The 19,302-nt window shown below is 38.5% G+C and overlaps 1 long non-coding RNA gene across 1 annotated transcript; it reads right to left on the reverse strand.

The window, feature by feature from the left end:
• Nucleotides 1-15,788: 15,788 nt before the first annotated feature.
• LOC110679090 lies at nt 15,789-17,554 on the reverse strand. The gene is made up of 2 exons (XR_002502201.1): nt 16,984-17,554; nt 15,789-16,919 (listed from the first exon to the last, which is right to left on the reverse strand). It is a non-coding gene; the product is annotated as an uncharacterized LOC110679090 (long non-coding RNA).
• Nucleotides 17,555-19,302: the final 1,748 nt, after the last annotated feature.

Here is a 19,302-nt window from a genome sequence, read left to right on the forward strand (position 1 = left end):
AGACCGCAAGCTAAGAGTTCCGCTCCGTATTTAGCTTATAGCCCGGGCACAGCGGCCGTACAAAAAACCAATAGAGAAAATGGATTCGTTCACTGGGCTATGACTGCATCCTAACTGTTGCATTCGTTAGTTAGATCAATTAGAAACTGCGATAAATGCTCATGAATATCACTTATGAAGGAAAATCGAAAATCGAATTCCGAAACACTTATATATAGGTAGATACACTGAAATTGCGGCCTTTGATGAAACGTGTAGTAAAATCGGAAGACAGTCCAGACCGAGGTCAGATTCGTAGAAGCTGAATGGCGGTCGTATGAGCTTCATTCAAGAAAAAGATCGTTTACAAAGCAAAAGACATTCTAACAGTGGATGTTAATCATATGTAGTGCAATCATTATCAAATCATAATTCAAAAATTGCGTCAGGTTTTAAACGGGTGATATAAAAAGGTAACCTTGAATTGCACATTTTTTTATTTAAACATATTGAAACTATTTAACGATTCTTATATCTTGACGGAATGTGTTGACGAGCACTCGAATGTGAGTCTGGAATGAGCAATATTATAGATATCGTCTTGGCCCAACGGTACCCATCTTGTTTTTTCGATTTTTAGGCGTTATTTTAGTATTAACAAATGTATGCTAGAACAAAAAATAATTTAGAAAAAAGCAATTCAATTATCACATAGAATATCACCTTTTCACGAATCAATCAACGATGTATATATATATATATATTTGTGTATGTCTGGATTTGTTTGAGGGAAACAATGAATGACGGAAACGGTTGCTACGAAATGAACAGAGTACTGTGATCAAACAACTCAATTTGTTTGAACTTGAATACAGCTCTCGTGAGCACAAGCTTTGAACAGAACATGAACAGAACGCGTTCAAATGCATCTCTGGTGTCATCCGCAAACAAAGATTTTTGACATCCCTGACTCTAGTAAGTCAGATGTGAAAATATTGTATAATATTGGTCCCAAAATGCTGCCTTGGGGAACACCAGCTCTTACAGGAAGTCTGTTAGACCTGAAGTTCTGATAATTAACTTTAAATGTACGGTTTGACAGATAACTTTGAATTATTCTAACAATGTATGTTGGAAAATTATTTTTTTTTTAATTTTACGATCAAGCCTTCAGTGCCAAACACTGTCGAATGCTTTTTCTATATCTAGATATGCAAGACCAGTAGAATAGCCTTCAGATTTTTTGGAATGAATCACTTTTTTTATACACGTAAAAGTTGATGAGTGGTCGAATGTCCATTGCGGAATCCGAACTGTTTATTGGCAAAAAATGAATGTTCGTTGATGTGGGCCATCATTCTGTTCAAAATGACTTTTTCAAAAAGTTTACTGATGGAGAAAAGCAAACTGATTGGACGATAGCTAGAAGCTTCTGCAGGATTTGTGTCTGGTTTCAAAATTGGTACAACCCTAGCATTTTTTCATTTGTCAGGAAAATATGCTAATTGAAAACATTTGTTAAAAATATACTTTCGGGAAGTTTCTTGATGAGGATGTAAAAAATTCCATCATCGCCAGGAGCTTTCATATTTTTGAATTTTTCAATAATAGTTCTCATTTCTTCCAAATCAGTATCCCAGGAATTTTCGAAAACGTTCTCTTGATTGAGAATATTTTCGAAGTCCTGAGTAACTTGATTTTCTATTGGACTAGTAAGTCCTAAATTAAAATTGTGCGCACTTTCAAACTGCATAGCAAGTTTTTGAGCTTTTTCGCAATTAGTTAGTAAAAATTTGTTTTCCTCTTTCAATGCCGGTATTGGCTTCTGAGTTTTTTTTTTTCAAAATTTTAGATAATTTCCAAAAAGGCTTAGAGCCAGGGTCCAATTGAGAAATTTTATTTTCAAAATATTTGTTTCTTAATTGTGCAAAACGTTTCTTGATTTCTTTCTGCAAATCCTGCCATATAATTTTCGAAGCAGGATCGCGAGTGCGTTAAAATTGCCTTCTCCTCACGTTTTTAAGACGGATCAAGATTTTAACATCATCGTCTATAATCACGGATTCAAATTTTACTTCACATTTTGGAATTGCAATGCTCCTGGCTTCAACAATGGAATTTGTTAAAGTTTCAAGAACCTTGTCAATATCAAGTTTAGTTTGTAATGAAATGTTGACATCAAGATTAGAGTCAATATACGTTTCATATATATTCCAGTCGGCTCGAAAATAATTGAAAGTGGAGCTTCATGGGATATTTGAAATGTAACAGGGACATGATCAGAATCAAAATCAGCATGAGTAATCAGTTGGCTACAAAGATGACTAGAGTCGGTTAAGACCAAATCAATCGTAGATGGATTTCTAGAAGAGGAAAAACATGTAGGGCTATCAGGGTATTGAATTGAGAAATATCCTGAAGAGCACTCATCAAATAAAATTCTGCCGTTGGAATCACTTTGAGAATTATTCCATGACCGATGTTTGGCATTGAAGTCACCAATGACAAAAAAATTGACTTATTGCGAGTCAATTTTCGCAAGTCAGTTTGGAGCAAATTAACTTGCTGTCCAGAGCATTGAAAAGGCAAATAGGCAGCTATGAAAGTATATTTACCAAGTTGTGTTTCAACTGAAACACCTAAAGGTTCAAAAACATTAGTTTCAAATAACGAAAACAGTTGATGTTTTATACGCCTATGAATGATGATTGCAACTCCCCCACATGCCCCATCAAGTCGATCATTACGATAAACAAAAAAGTTAGGATCTCTTTTGAGTTTGGATCCAGGTTTTAAATACGTTTCGGTAATAACTGCTATATGCACGTTATTAACCGTAAGAAAATTAAACAGCTCGTCCTCTTTGCCATTCAGAGAACGAGCATTCCAATTTAAAATATTTAAATTATTATTTGGATCCATTAGAAAAACGTAATCCAATAACAATTTGATTTGTAAATTTTACACCTACTTGGACTGCTTCAGTCATAGTGGTGGCTTTGGACATTGCATCAATCATTAGATTCAATTGTTCAGTTAGAAAATTAAAATCAGATGCAGACATATCACTTGATAATGTATCTGATGATTTCTTATTAGAATTTTCGGTACACGAAGAGGCGGAGTAGGGGTTACCTGTGGCGGTAGGGTTTTTTTTCCATTTGATTTGCAGCAAGTAGAATGGGTACTCATAGTACGAACAGAGGAGGAGTTCAAATTTCCTGCTACGATATCGGCAAAGGATTTTCCGTGGGTAGATACATTCGAAATTGAAAGATTCGAACGGCTACCCGACGGATTGAAATTAGTTTGCTAATGAGCATGATTATGATCTTCCTGATGGGTATGATTCATGATCAAGCGATCGTTAACTGAAAAATGAGTATTGTTCGATACTCTACCAGGCAAATTCCAGAAACGACCGTTATCGCAACGGATATTATATTTCATCTGCCTGGCACGAGACTCAATGACCCTCTTGCGTGAAGGGCAATTCCAAAAAATTGACTTATGATTAGCCCCGCAATTAGAGCATATGAACTTGGTGGTATCTTCCTTCACTGGACAGACGTCCTTGGCGTGAGAAGAACCTCCGCAAATCATGCATTTAGCATCCATGCGACAATTTTTTGTACCATGACCCCACTTTTGGCACCGACGGCACTGAGTGGGGTTCTGGTAATTTCCTCCAGGTTTCTGGAAATGTTCCCATGTCACACGGACATCAAACAAAAGTTTTGCTTTTTCTAAAGCTTTAATAATATTTAGTTCTTTTTTGTTAAGCCTGATTTGCTGCTGAACAGGAATCGCTAAAGAATCTTCTCGCTGATTCCTTTCTTTTCAACGGCGTACTGCGATCAGAAAAAAGCGCTTCCTTGATCGATTCCTCGCAGGAATTTCCCATGCATCATGATAGGCCAAGAAATTACTTGTCAGCAGCGAATCAGGCTTTAAGGCCGGTTTGCTACTGACAAGAAAAGGAATCGCCTATCTCGATGCGTGGAAAATTTCTCCCAAGAAATGGTCAAGAAAATCACTTTTTTCTGATCGCAGTACGCAGTTGAGAAGAAATGTGACTTCAAAGGGGGCTCTCTGTAGGAAATTTCTTGACCCTTTCAGTCAAGGAATTTCTTTACTTTTCTTGAGCAAAACAGCATACTTAGCTTCAAAGTGAACTAAATGATATTCTTGAGAACGCCCTTTCCGAACAATGCCTGCTTGGGTTCTCTTTTTCATAATGATTACTTGGACTGGAGAAAATCCAAGTAAATCATTTATTCCATTTTTGATCTCCTCAGGTGACTTAGGGCAAGTGTACCATTAGTGGTGCACCTAAGGGAAATTTCTAAAACACGGTGTTAAGATCATGAAATATATGATTTTAACGTATCATTCGATAGATCTCAAATCCTTCTATCATTTAAATGTATAAAAATCACGATTCATTTGAAATTTCCCTGCAAAAGGCCTTGCACCAATAATAGGAACACTGTTCCTTTAGTGGAGGTATATTTTAAGGATGGTTCCTTTAGTGGCGCAAACCATTGATTTCTTATGGAACCCTCCACTATGGGTACTGATGCACCACTATAGGTGCAAAAGAGCAAAAAAAAAAAAAATAAGCAAAATAATTGTTTTAAATAGTTTTACGGTTAAATTTCATGAATATTATTCGATTACTTGAGTCATTTTCGCATCGTACATAATACAAAAATATCACATAATCATTTATTAGCGCGAAACATGCCAAAACACACTACCTCCACTATTGGAGCTACCTCCACTAAGGGAGCGTTCGCCCTATAGTCACTTGAGAGACCTTTCTAGACAACTTTGAACAAACCTTCAGTTTTATCGTCATAAGTAAAAAAAAAATGTGCTTCTTCTCCTCAAGATGTTTGAGAAGAAGTTCGCGATCTTTAAGAGTTTCCGGCAAAACGCGACAGTCTCCTTTCTTTGCGATTTGGAAAGAAACCTTGGTTCCCCTAATGGAGTTCAAGATCTCCTGCCTAAATCCCCCAAATTCGGAACAACTGACCACGATAGGCGGCACTCTTTGCTTCTTTTGAATCAAAGAGCCTGGGCTAGAGGCTGCTTCGATTTGGCAGGGCTGGCGCCAACTCGCACAATGCGCGCAAAGAGCAGAAAGAGGAGACAGACGCGCGCAAAGTGTAACAACACGAACACAATGAGGGCACGCAGTCGGAAAGAGAGTGTAAACGATTACGCAAAGAGTGATGCTGACGGAGTGTGTTGGCAAAACATGCTCAAAGTGTACACAATTTGGCTCTTTTTGCCTTATCCTAACAGGGTATTTTTAAAACGAGACCAACGAGTAGATGACGAATATCGATGTCCGAAGTTGTTTTGGAATCCAAGATGGCGACTTCCGGTTTCCGAAAATTCCTTCAAACCCATGTAATATGGGTATTTTTGGAACGGGGTCGTCGGGTAGATGACGGAAATCGAAGTCCGACTCTATTTTGGAATTCAAGATGGCGACTTCCGGTTTGTGAAAAGCCCTTCAAACCCATGCAATATGAGTATTTTTGGAACGGGGCCGACGAGTAGATGATGGAAATCGATGTCCGGTGTCGTTTTGGATTCCAAGATGGCGACTTCCGGTTTCCAAAAATTCCTTCAAACCCATGCAATATGGGTATTTTTGGAACGGGTCCGACGATGTCCAACTCTATTTTGGAATTCAAGATGGCGACTTCTGGTTTGTGAAAAGCCCTTCAAACCGGATTTCGCCATCATGGATTTCAAAATGGTGTCAGACATCAATTTCCGTCATCTACTCGTTGGTCCTGTTCCAAAAATATCCATATTGTATAGGTTTGAAGTGATTTTCGCTAACCGGAAGTCGCCATCTTGGAATCCAAAAAAAAAGCCCTTCAAACCGGATTTCGCCATCATGGATTTCAAAATGGTGTCAGACATCAATTTCCGTCATCTACTCGTCGGTCCCGTTCCAACAATTCTCCCATATATTCCAATAGAAGCATTCAGTAGGTACTCAATGAGCCACACAAAGAGTTTGTGTTCACCATTTTCCATCCACACTTTGTGTCGAAGGATGCATAGGCCAGGAGAAGTGGATGAACTTGTCATTCATTTTTCTGTCAAATCTCATACAAAACCTACTTTTTCTTTGACAGAAATTCACTCTAGGTGAACCACTTCCCCTGGCCTATTGCAGCGAGAGGCCTCAAAGAGGTAAGAACCAGTGAGAAAGTGTAGCTGTCTCACTGCACTCAAATTCATGATCAACACAAAGTGCGCGCTCTTTGTGTTTTTCTGTTTGCACTGAGGAGATGCCAGCCCTGCGATTTGGTGTTCGGAAAATTTGTCTAGAGCATCAAACTGATTGCTCATTTCGATACAATTATTCATTTCACCCTTGGAAGAAAGTTCGCATTCCGGGGAAGCGTCCTTTCTTCCATTCTTGCCACGTGTAGTGACAGTTTTAAATCCCACTTTTTTGGAAGGAAGTTGTGAATTCAGAGATTCACCCTTCCTTTTGTTAGTTGTTGATACCATGTTTAGTAGAGTGGTTCAAAAAATCGTTTTTGCTCCACACCGCGCATTCGATTCTAGATCAAATTCTGAGTGTCCTCCCAAAATTTGAGCTCATTTGGATGAAAACTGAGACTGCACAAGCCCTTAAAAGTTTATATGGGAATTACTATGAGAAAAACAACCAATTTATTCAATCAGTTATAGTGTTTACCCATGTGCTCTTGGGGATTAGAACTACGTTGATACTGTGAGATACATTCATCAGCTACAACTTTGCCGAAGACCGTATCCAAATCGTACGCCTCAGTTATTAGTTATTGATTTTTGAATGAGGTGTTAAGCTTTGGCTATAATTTTTGGGCTGTTCTGCAGGCATCACTGGTTATATGCAGTAAAACATTGTAGCCATGATTTGTGCCTGCTATCTTTCGCGCCAGATGCAGCAATGTTGCCTGTTCAGAAGTTAAATGAGTACTGCTGAAGAATTTGTGTTAATATACGAAAGTAGACGTGACCTTCGAGAGGTTTTTTCCCAAGACGGTATCCAAGAAGGATTACCAACGGGCCCAACGAAAAATCGAAGGCACGGGTCCAAACAAGGATCGTAAAGGGATCAATAGTAGAAAAAAATAGTACTGAAAAGTACTGTTTTAGTAGCACTGAGAAGTATACGGTTTTTAATTTTAGCACTGAAAAGTACTGTTTTATTGCTTAGGTAGTTTTTAAAAAAACTTCCAAGAGCAGAGAGAATTCGTGTACGCACAGCACTGGTTTAAAGTCACTATTTTCATTCTCTTTACAGTGATTAATGATTCCAAACATCTAAACAGAAATTTTCACAGGGATTACTCTGGACATGCTGTTCAAAGATTTCCTCCAAAGATTTTCCCACCAATTCTAGAGTTCCGCCGACTTTCCTAGTAGTTACTCTAGTATACCTTCCGAAACACAGGATTTCAAGATCAAGGATTTAATTCAAAGTTCCTATGACGATTTCACAGTTATTTCTCCAGCCATTTGCATATGAAAACTTTCGTAAATTCATTTACGGTCTATCACAGGAATTGCTCAAAAACTCTTCCAGAGGTTTTGACTGACAATCGATTAAGAACTCTTTTAGGAATACCTCAATAAATTCGACCAGTGATTCATCGTCAAGTTCCTCTACAAATTTATCTAGAAATTTCTACAACTTGTAATCTACGAATTACTTACTACTTCTGCAGTTCTTCAAACATTTCTCGAGTAATCTTAGAAGTCCTAGCGAAATCGATTGAAGATTAACTGGATGAACTCCAGGATTATCTTGCGAAATCTGTAAAATAATCTTTCGAGGAATTCCTGAAGAAAATCTTGGTGGATTCGCTGGGACACAATAAATGAATTCTTTGGACAAACACCTGCGTTAGCTTCTGATAAAAGTCCTGGAATAAATCTTTGAGCAGGAATACATGTAATTCCTATAAAAATACGATTGTGTTCAAAATAATAGTAGTGAAAGCCAATTTGCATATAAAATGCTCAACTTTGGCTGCTGTTTGAGCAATCGACATGAAATTTTGACAAAGATCTACAACAGTGGCGCGGAAAGTGGGTAGGACAGGTAGGACATGTACTACGCATAAAAACACCTGGGTAGGACAGTCAAAGGGTTGTCCTACCCACGATTCACAAAACAAAAGTTCGACAGAAAGCTTGAAGAATAAATTAAACTATTTAACCTCTGTTTAATATACGCACAAACTGGGTCAGCCTTAAGAATTCTCATAGTGATTTTATTAGGAATACTCTCAGGGTCTCCTACAGGGATCTCATAAGAAATTCTTCCAAATATTTCTCGACCAATTTTCTCAGAAATACTTTCAGCGGTTTTTCAAAGGATGCTTAGAAGAATTTCTTCAGAATATGCTGCAAAAAATCCTTGAGAACACCTGAGCGGCTACTCCCAGTTATTTGCGCAGTGATTTTTTTTTTCCAAAATTGTCCTAGAATCAAGCATGGGAAAATTCACTCACTCACCCGAACGCTACCGATAAAATATCTGCAAAGTATCTGCTGCCACCGAATGTTCAATGAGGGGCTTCTTGAATTTGTGACGATGTGTGACGAGGGGGAGGGAGGGGTCCCAACTTGTGGACGTAGCATTTTGAATAATTTCGTTAAAAAGAATAGAAAAATTTGACAAACAGTTTTTTATTAAACTTCGTTGTCTTAAAAATTCAGACAGAACTTAAGTTAAAAATTCAAACATTCAAAACACCAATATTAAAAGTTTCAAAATATATCTAAGAAATTCATAATACTCCTGACAAGCAAACAGATTTTATGAATCCTTAAATAGTTATGTGAATTTTATATTGTATTTGTGTCCAAACTGTTTTATTTATAAATTAACAAAGTAAAAGTTTAATAAGTTAAGTAAAAATCAATGCTTTATTGATTTGGAGGATATTGTTTTTTTTTTTTTAATTTATTAACAAGACATAGAATCAACTGTTTTTCTTCAATTCTCATTTTTGTTGGAACTTTATTTCCTCAAAAGAATATAATATAATTTAAGTAAATATTAACGTTATTATAGTAAAACAAGATATTTAAGTGTTACAGGAGAGCTCCACTCAGTGAACTCAACAATTCGTTTTGATATATCAATGATCTTGATGGAACAGCCTGGATAATAATAATCTGGATTATCGTCCCAAGACAATCAGAATCCTCTTTTAACATTATTTTCAGGATTTTCGTGATTTTTTTAGGTTGTGCATTAAAAATTTATTCCAGTATTTCTATACAAATTCTCCAAATAAAGATGGTGTACTTGAACTTATTTGTCTTCAATTTGTGTAAGAATATTTCAGTATAGGTGGCGATGATGAAGTTTAGTTGAAATACTAATAAAGTTGATTGTATAAAAATCGTCAATTTCAAATATTACGATTGTTATTTTTTCTATCTAGTTTACTGAATGGATTTGAATTTAGCGAATAATTACGGAGATCCTTAACAAATTAAGGTATTTTGTTGATCATATTCACTGAAATCTGTTTCTGAACCACGAAAAAATAAAAAAATAAAAAACTCTAATATAACAAAATGTCTATTCAATATATTTTAAAATATTTTGAACCCTTACTTATTGCTGTTAGATTTATCAATCCGAACTTGTAATAGGTTTTTACAATATCAAAAGTACTACAAATCAAATTTAATCTAAATTTAACCAAATCAAATTTAAACTGCGAACCAAAATTATGTAACTAAACTTATGTAAATGAGTTAGTTTAATCTGTTTTCCAAATGATGTTTGAGCGCAACGGTATATCAAACTATCAATCGTCAGAATATCCTGACGATTCAGTCAGTAATTCATATCAAAATTTGAATTTCTGGTTTTAGCCCAATCGCCGGGGGAAAAAAAATATTAAGGGGGGGGGGGGGGGGGGGGGGGGGGTTGGGGTGCTTGATATGCTACGTATTTTCCAAGGGGGGGTTTCGGCATATGTGACGAAATGCTACGAGGGGGGAGGGGGTGTAAAAAATCAGTGAAAAAATGCTACGTCATTTGTGGACGGCCCCTTACCAGTCAGTGAACGCTCTTCAGCTCTCAAATACGAATGCCACTCGTGCGGAATCGGAATGTAAAGAATCATTCGCTACAGCAATCGGATGCCTTCGGCACAAGGAGTCGGTAGTGAATCATTCTGTTGCCGTTTTGTCTAACTTATCGCTCGGCGAACAAGAAGAAAGCGCATTGGAAATTAAAACACTCAGCTTGGTCGGTGAAACGGCAATCTCACTCTTGACCGCTTGTGGATGTGAGCGAGAGAAATGCAATATTCGAGTGAATGTTTCCCATGCTTGCCTAGAATCTCATCTAGATAATTTTCCACTAATCCTTCAGAATTCTCCATTAGTTAATCTATGTGATCTTCCAAAAATTTCTACAGAATTTCTTCCAAGAAAATATACAAAGGTTTATTCTAGAATGTTTGAAAAAAACAGCTATGTGTTTTTTTTTTTCAAGAAACCCTACAAGAATTCCCTCGCTTATTAATGTGTGTTCCTTCAAGAATTCAACAACGTTTCTTCACGGAAATCCAAAATTCCTTGGGCGGTTTTTCGAACAATTCTATTTTTCTAGGATTTTTCCAGCAATTCATCCAATTATTACTTCTGAAGTTTCACCAAACATTTCTTAAAAAGTTTATCAAAAAAATCCCATGCAATCTTCAAAAGTTTATTGAAGTTTTCTACCAGTTCATACTGCAGCCATTTTTCCAATAATTTCTCCGATCATTCCTACGCAAATTTCTATAGAGATTCTGTTGAACTTCTTCGAAAAGTCCCGCGGAATACTATCCCTAGGTTCGATATTTTTTTTCGATTATCTTAGCAAATCTTCTAAAACTTCCTTAAGAGTCTAGGTGTGATTTCAGAGATCCTTGTTTATTAAGGGAGACTTTATAAATTAGCCAAGTTCTATCAGATGATTTTCTTTAGAAAAACCTCACGGGTTCAATTTAAAAAAAATCTTTGGCATTCCCGAAAAAAAAACTTCCAAGACTTACTTGAAAGAAATTCTAAGAATTACTTGTGGAAGTTATGTGGAAATTTTTGAAGGAATCTCTGGAGCATTTGCTGAAGGAATCTTTAAAGAAATCTTATATAAATCTTGAAAGACAATTTCAAAAGAAAGACTTAGTAATATGTGGAGAAGTTTTTGATTGAATTAGAAGATATTTTGACCGGGAATCTTGGAGGACATCCCAGGGAAATCGATGGATCAATCACTGGATAAAATCTTGGTGGAGTCAGGATTTTCCAGAAAAACTTCTCAATGAGTTTTTGAATGAAATGAGTTGATTTCGGAAAAAAAATCATTTATATGGTTCTCCTTGGCAAACTCCAGGTTTGATTCTTTGGGAAATAAACACTAAATGATTCAATTTTGAAACTTCCGGAGTAATATCTGAACATTTCCTAGAGAAAATCATAAAACAACACAACAGTAATACTTGTCGTAATATCACGAGAGAAAAACTTTTAGATGTTAGATAAATGTCTGCTGTAATGGTATGATGAACTAAACTCGTATCTCTTGGCTCCTATTAGGTTTAGCTTTGTTGTCTTGGTTCCTGTTTGGTCTTTTTCCGGCCTCATTTAGGTCTCTTTTTTCTGGCAAGACATCTTGAATTTCCTATTTCCGCACTCAATCGCTACCAGCTTATTAAAGACGAAAAGCTTTCTTAGTATTGTGGTAACGATTGGCATGGAATGAGAGGTAGCAGCAATAAAGTGTTAGTGACAAAAAACTAGTTTTGAAGTCTTTTTAGCATTTTTTTTTTTTCAATCTATACAATTTGTTTGGGAGTCAGTAAGATAAGCCAGAATTTTGCTATTTTTTCTGTTGAGCGGAAAAAACACTTGAAAGTATCGTTAGAACGCTTGGAAACAGTAGAGTTTCCTTAACTCAACTCAACTCAAAACTGAACGAAATTTCACCTGCGTTTTAGCCCCTTGAATATAGTAACTTTAAAATCCAGTCCAGGGTTAGTTTGTTTCTTAGCTTAATTGTGCACACATTATTTGCCAACGTTTGTCCTACCCAGGATTTCAAACGTGGACGCGCCTCTGATCTACAATTATGCTCAATTTAATTATCACCAAATTTGAATGTTTTTGAAGCGCCTGTTAAAGAGTTGAACACTAGATGAAATCAAAATAATAGGTAAAAGGATTTATTTTAAACTAATAAATGAATAACCCATAACTGGTATTTTGATTTTGATGCTATTTGATGCTACTTTGCACGCAAGGATATTCGGAAGCACACCTGGAGGCATCCAAATGGTGATATTTGCAACCAGATAGACCATATTCTGGTGGATGGCCGACATTTCTCAGATGTCATCCGAGTCAATGTTAGGATCCCTGAAACTCCTAACATCGGAGTTTCAGGGATCCTAACATTGACTCGGATCACTACCTCGTTGTCAGTAAAATTCGAGCGCGGTTATCAACTGTAGCGAATTCAAGACCACAGCGAACAATGCGATTCAATATCCAGCGCTTCTCAGCAGACGGTGTTACAGCTGAATACCACCAAAAGCTGGACGAGCGGATAAGTGAGGTCAATGTGAGCGAAAACCTCAACAATCTATGGGATGCAATCCATGGAGTGGTGAGTGAAACAGCACGAGAAGTGATAGGTACTGCTCGAAGACGCCCCAGAAGCGGATGGTTCGACGAGGAGTGCCAGAGGGTGACGGATGAGAAGAACGTGGCCAGACGTCGGATGTTAGTGTCTGGTACCAGGCTGAATAGTGAGCGGTACAGGGAAGCAAGATCAGCCGAAAAGCGAATCCATCGCAGGAAGAAAAAAAAGTTTGATGAGAACGTGATAGCCGAGGCGCAAAACTGTATGGAACAGAACGATATGCGACGATTCTATGAAACTGTCAATGGCGTGCGGAGAAAGTCAGCGCCGTCTCTCGTCATGTGCAACGACCGTAAAGGTAATTTGCTGACAGATAAAACGATGGTGGCTGCCAGGTGGAAAGAGCACTTCGAAACATTACTGAATGGAGGGAACGATAGAGCATCGGAGAACAGAATGAGTATCGACAACGACGGTCAAGCTGTGGAGCCTCTATCTCTAGATGAGGTTAAGAAGGCGATTAAAGAGCTGAAGAACAACAAGGCTGCTGGGAAGGATGAGCTCCCGGCCGAACTTCTCAAGCACGGTAGTGAGCAGCTGCATAGAATAATTCACCATATACTACTAAGGATATGGGAGGAAGAAGAACTGTCTGCTAGCTGGATGGATGGCCTCATTTGCCCTCTCTTCAAAAAGGGCATATATTGGAGTGCGCCAATTACCGAGGAATAACACTCCTCAATTAGGCGTACAAAATAATGTCACGTTTTCTGTTCAACAGATTGAGACCGCTTGAAGAGTGCTTCGTCGGCGAATACCAAGCTGGTTTTCGTGAGGGCCGATCGACGCGGATCAAATGTTTACCCTGCGACAGATCCTCGATAAATTCCAGGAGTACAACTTGCAGACTCATCATCTGTTCATTGATTTCAAGGCGGCGTACGATTCAGTTAAAAGAAACGAGTTGTGGGAAATAATGATGGAACATGGCTTTCCGACGAAGCTGATTAGACTGATTCGTGCAACGTTGGAAGGATCGAAATCAAGTATACGTGTTGCGGATGAGATTTCCACATCCTTCGTAACCTTAGACGGATTGAAGCAGGGCGATGCACCTTCAAACCTATTGTTCAACATAGCGTTAGAAGGAGCAATAAGGAGAGCTTGCGTGCATAGGAATGGCACTATTATCACACGTTCGTATATGCTCCTTGGTTTTGCGGACGATATCGACATAATCGGGATTGATCGCCGAGCCGTGGAAGAGGCATACGTGCCTTTTAAAAGGGAGACAACACGAATTGGGCTCATTATCAATACCACGAAGACAAAGTACATGGTCGCTGGTAGACATCGTGGGCCCAAAGGTGATGTTGGTAGTGAGGTGGTGATATTTTTGAAATAGTTGAAGAATTTGTGTACCTTGGAACTCTAGTGACTTGCGATAATGATGTTACCCGCGAGGTTAAAAGGCGTATTGCAGCTGCGAGTCGGGCTTTTTACGGACCAGCTAAAGTCCCGCAGCTTACAGACGAAGACCAAACTCGCGTTGTACAAGACTCTAATTCTTCCGGTAGCTCTGTACGGCCACGAATCTTGGACGTTGAAAGAGGTCGACCGGAGAGCTTTTGGGGTCTTTGAACGTAAAGTGCTGCGAACAATACTCGGCGGTAAATTGGACAATGGCATCTGGCGGCGGTGAAGAGGCCCAGATAGCCGTAGCGGTAAACGCGCAGCTATTTAGCATGACCATGCTGAGGGTCGTGGGTTCGAATCCCGCTGGTCTAGGATCTTTTCGTAAAGGAAATTTTCTCGATTCTCAGGGCATAGAGTATCTTCTACCACACGATATACACATGCAAAAATGGTCAATCGGCAAATAAAGCTCTCAGTTAATAACTGGATTGTATAACATTTGGCGGTAATCCACTTCGCGGTGTACCATTTTGCGGTTTGTCATTACGCGGTACGACATTTCGCGGCTAGTACCATTTGGCGGCATGTCATTTCGCGGTCAGTACCGTTTCGCGGTGTACCGTTTCGCGGTGTACCGTTTCACAGTTTGTACCGAGATGTCTCACATATCTTAGCAGGATTCCGTGATTGAACACGTCGAGAAAGGATCGCAGCAAGCCGTGCGCGCGGGCGGCTGCGTTTTGAATTTTCTGTCACGTTTATCTCGGTTCCGCGTTTTCGGATAGTGAAAAATAGATTCGGCTGATGGTGCTATGCCACCTGCATTTTTTTTCGTGCTCTCGTTGTTCGCAATTCCGCCGATATTAGCAGATGCAATGTTATCTGGATTGTAGTGCTTTGTGCAACGCTAAATAGCTGCAAAATGTGCTGTAATCGAAGTGTATTTTTTAGCGAAGATTTTGAAGATGGCTTGTAGCGTGTAGACATGATCCCGTCGGTGCTACTCCACCCGAATTGGTTTTGTTTCGTTTGGGATAAGAGTGATTCTGACAAATTAAGAAGAATAATGATACGGTTGTGAGATTTGCATAATTTTAATTGCTTTTTTTAAATTAAATACTTTTAAAAATTGAATATATATTAAAAAACCTGTGTTAAGTGTGAAAACCGCATTCGATGATAATTATTGTGCTACGCAGAAATATTCAAACCAAGCTTTCTCCATTTATTGTGTGATTTTAACAAGGACGAAAAGATGATGGGTACATTGCCATGCCGTTAAGTTCTATTGATATACGAAACCATTCAGAGGATGTCGATTCAAATTCCCAATAGAATCATTCAAGTTTTTTAAAGAAACGGTTTTCAACTCGGCGTTTAGACATATGAATGTATTTGGTGAGTTTGTTCCGATTAGACCACTGTAGCCGACACTGGCCGATCTGGAGATGAATCATGCGGTTTTAGCGCCACTCCGTGAGGAGACCGCACGACAAGTCTAATATTGCCCGGTTGAGACTCGTTCAGGGCGAGTCCATTCGAAATCTTCAAGAAAATTGAGATCGAGCCAGTTCGCCTACTAACTAGACCAAAACTAGGTACTTTACCCTACACAACCAACATAACTTCTCAATTACAAAACTACGTCTCCAAAGAGCGGTGAGAGATCACCCGTACCTAAAGGCGATGCAACATTAAGGTGTGGCGTTGCACGCTATGCTCTCATCATTGGCAGCTTCAACTACTTCCCGCCAGAGGCGCAACCAAAGTGGAAGAGACAAATTCAAACAAAGTCAAATTCCAACACGCGGAAGACATTCAACGAAAAGGACACGCACCGAAGCAACGTGGAACTAGAATCTTTCTCCAAACTATTAGTTGTGTAACAATTTTGTCTTGCGCTTCACATCTTTATTCAAAAACAACACATTCAACGTATAATGGAAAAAAAACGAATCATTTAATTACGGATAATTATCACATGCATGTATGTATTTCGATTACCTATCGTTCTAGTCTTCTAAGTGCGTTTTTTTTTCTACTCCTATCTAATCCTGTTCTCCTGTGCTCGTGCTAGTGTGTATTCCTCTCATTCATTCTCATCTCATGCAGGTTTCCCTCGACGATGCCGGCAGACGAACAAAATGCTTGGCACCCGGGTGACTAATAGAAATTTGGTTGGGTGGTCATTCAAAAATTACGTGCGCACGTTTATAGCATATCGCACCCAACCTTAAATTTCATGGACGCGCCTCGAGGCGACTTGGCAGTCCAACAAAAATACACGACCTTTGGTCGGCAAAAAAAATCCTCCGCGGCGTCCTCACCGGACGCCGCCCTTCACAATGAAAAAAGCAACGGACTCACCGATAACTGCAGGCGCTGGTATTGGTTACCTACGGTAGCGGTGGATGATGGCGATCGTTTACTGTTGGTGGTTCTGCGCTCTTGGTCCTAGCGCGCGCGGACCACGCCGGTGAAAAACGACCTTTGGACCCGCGGTCGACGATCCACGTGGAATTTGGTGGAAGATGGGCTCGTGGTTGGCTTGAGTCCTTCTTGGGCGGCACTTGGCAGCCGCGGTTGACTCCGAAGCGATTTGGTGACGGATCGCTTCCTTCCCGACGGAATGACGGTTGTCAGAGACTTTCGTTCCGAAGATGGCAATGTCGCGGTCGCGGACGTTGTTCTTGCGGTTGACGGCTGTTACACAAAGGAATTAGCACAATGCACGGAATTTGGGAACGGGACGGACACACTGAGCACATACCTGTATTCTGGTTAAGGAAACGCACAAACTTGCCTACAACGCACAACTTGAATATTCTAACTATTAAACTAGGGACTAGAACAAAGAAAATAATCTGGATTAAGGACACTATAACCACGTTGCTTAAATTTCCTCTTACAAATTCAAGGACACGATCACGATCACACGCGACACTTCCACTTTGGTTGACGGTTCGGACGAAATTGAATTGAAGCCGTGACCCTCAGATTAGGGAAGATGACCTCGTTCGAGTCCAGCGGAAGCTCGAAATGTCCCACGAACTTCTTCGAAATAGTTCGGTAATTAAGAAGAATACGCTGGCCGATCGCTCAGGTTTCGCGTTCGGCCGCGACCTTTTCTCTCTCGACTTTCTCCGAAGATTCCGAATGAAACTTGACCTTCGGAGCTAATTCTCAGGGCCGAATATGTTTCTTAATAACGTCCGTAACCAAAATGTCGGCAAATTTGTGTTATTGACCGGTATACTTTACGGCGCAGTGTTGATCATAAGATTAGATCACTTTGAGTGATATTACATACTATATTTCAATCAACTTTTAGTTTACATGGAGCAAAGGCTACATAACACCAGGCTTGTTTTACGAAAATTTGGTTGTAGGACTACAACCAAATTTTCGTAAGGGCAAACCTAACGATATAACATTTAATAATAAATACACAAACAATAATTTAACAAGCAACGAAATTAACTTACTGTTTACAAAAATAAATAAATGAATAAATAAATAAATAAATAAATAAATAAACTATACTCTACCTATTTAATATTTACAAAATTTCTTTAAAGTTCTTTGGTTCATCATAAGAAAGTACGGAAGAAAATTCAACGTTTAAGTTTACTCGTTGGTGGTTCAACATAAACATAAATCCTCGAAGACAACGAAATTCCCAAAAGACGGCATTTGGACTAAAATGATCATATTTCAGTCAAAGCCTAACCTCATACTACACAACACAACATAACTTCAACCTACCGAACATAACATAACTCCAAAAAAACAGGTAAGGTCAGTTTCGAGACTACTCCAATCATGTTGTTGGAACGGTGTCTCTACTCTGTCCAAACCGCAACTATTTTGTCTTTCGAGTGTGCCACCAAGGCTGTTCCCTAGTTCATACATCACTCTAATTGACAAAACGTAGACCTAACACAAATTACGAAAACTCCGTTGTATTTTCCCCACCGAAAATAACATCGGCACGCAAAACATATACAACTGACCACAAATATCCACAAACTTAACAGTAGTATTGATTGTTGTTTCAACGCTTAAACATTCAAGCTATAACGAAACACAAAACACATACTACAATCCCCAAATTTCACTTTCATTCATGTTTCTAACACCAAATATGTTATCTGGCAACTATGAAGCAGAATAAAATGACAAACCTAACACAACCATACAATGCAACATTTTCACCCATACATTGAACCCCCACGAGTAAACAACAAAACGTCAGTTGAGAAACAGTGTTTACGTGACGGCAGGAACAAGTGATACGGATGCGGTAAATTTCTAAGTTTTAAGCTGTTTGTGGCTATTTAACTTAATTAATAGCTGACGAATATGATGAAGGTAAGTGGGTTGAACTGATTTTTAATACCTTTTCTTCAACTCTAGGTGAATTACGGATTTTATCAACGGATTTGCGGCTGGACCCACGGAGATTGATTAGCTTTGGATACTGTGACATTCGGAATCCGACCTGGGATTGAAGACGATAGGGCCACCTCGAGAATAGGGCTCAGCCAAAGGACAGTTGGATTCCGATTAAAGGTAAGTTTATTGAACAGATAATAATAGTAATTTTTTTGTTTTAGGAACTATCGAACAAGAGGGATGTTGCACGACCCACCCGAAGATGTTGCATGGTGGGTCGTTCAAAAAGGACGAACCAACGGATTCTTCAGGGCGAGATGCGTGATTCCGCCAATTTAATTAATTAGGGAAATTACTAAATAATTAAATAAATGATAAGGTAAATGAATCTCCAATAAATAAATAATTTAGTAAATAAATAAATAAATTTCAATAAATAGATAAATAAATTTCTAATAAATAAATGGATAGATTTATAATAAATAAATAAATAAATCTCTAATAAATAAATTAATAAATAAGCAAATAAATAAATAAATAAATAAATAAATAAATATGAAAAATATCTGCATGAATAAATAGGAAAATAAATAAGCATCTGTTTACATGTATTCATACTCAAGAACGAAACATGAAACACAAATATATACAAGGGTGTCAATAAAACACCACTATCACAACACGAACCTTAAATAAAGTCTAGCCTTAAGGATACTAAATTAGACTAAGACTCGATGTTAACTACCCTACTAACATTAGTATACATGAAAGAAACACCCACAGAACACATAAATTTAGAAAAGTTGGATTATGTCCTTATTTACAATTGGGAG

This window comes from Aedes aegypti, chromosome 3 (genome assembly GCF_002204515.2).
Source record: "Aedes aegypti strain LVP_AGWG chromosome 3, AaegL5.0 Primary Assembly, whole genome shotgun sequence".
NCBI lineage: Eukaryota > Metazoa > Arthropoda > Insecta > Diptera > Culicidae > Aedes > Aedes aegypti.